The following is an 814-nucleotide window of genomic DNA, read 5'->3' on the forward strand; positions in this document are numbered from 1 at the left end:
TCATGACTCACCTTGGGAGCTTTCCTGTCCCGGTGGGGACGACCTAGCCCTTGCATGTGATGCTGCGGCTCTAGGGCCCAGTATCGGCCATCCGTCAGCACCCCTGTTCTTCCGAGGCACCCATGCCTCCAGAACCCTTGGATCTATTTCAGTTCAAAGTCTGACTCAAGACTTGGAAGGCAGCATGTGGGTTTCCCAGAAGCCATACACACATAGTGGGGAAGGGCCTTGTGATGGCACCCAAACCCTTCGTTTTATAGGGGAAAATGAGACATTTTTCAGATCCAGTCAGAGCATTTCAAATCTTGTTTTCATTTCCTCAAGCCAAGTGCAGTGGGCGCCCCCCACCCCCGCCCCTGTCCCCACGGTTCTGATAAGCAGCCCACTTATCAGCACAGGGGATGAGTTACGTTCTCAAATAACCAGGCAAGAGGCTTGCTGTAGGGCGGTAGGGGAAAATGGAATAAAGACCCTATTCTTCAAACGAATTTATTTTTAGACTTGCTGCTTCCACCCCAAAGCTGGGCCGCTCCCCTGACACTCCCTCCCTCTTGCCCAGTCTGGGCTCTGACCCACGCTTTCTGAATCGCCAGTGGGGAAGGTGGTGAGGGCGCCCAGCCCGGGTGTCCCAGGCGGGGCTGCCTACTCACCCGCCCCGCAGCCCCTCGGGGGCGACGGTCTCGGAAGGGCCGGGCCGTCAGCAGGGAGGCGACAGGAAGAGGTGCGGCGGCGGCGGCGGCGGGGGGAAGGCGGGCAGCAACCAGGGGGCGCGGGGCGCGGGCGGTGCCAGCAGGCTGGAGGGCGAGGGCCGCGC

Source organism: Phoca vitulina, unplaced genomic scaffold (genome assembly GCF_004348235.1).
Source record: "Phoca vitulina isolate PV1807 unplaced genomic scaffold, GSC_HSeal_1.0 scaffold33, whole genome shotgun sequence".
Lineage (NCBI taxonomy): Eukaryota > Metazoa > Chordata > Mammalia > Carnivora > Phocidae > Phoca > Phoca vitulina.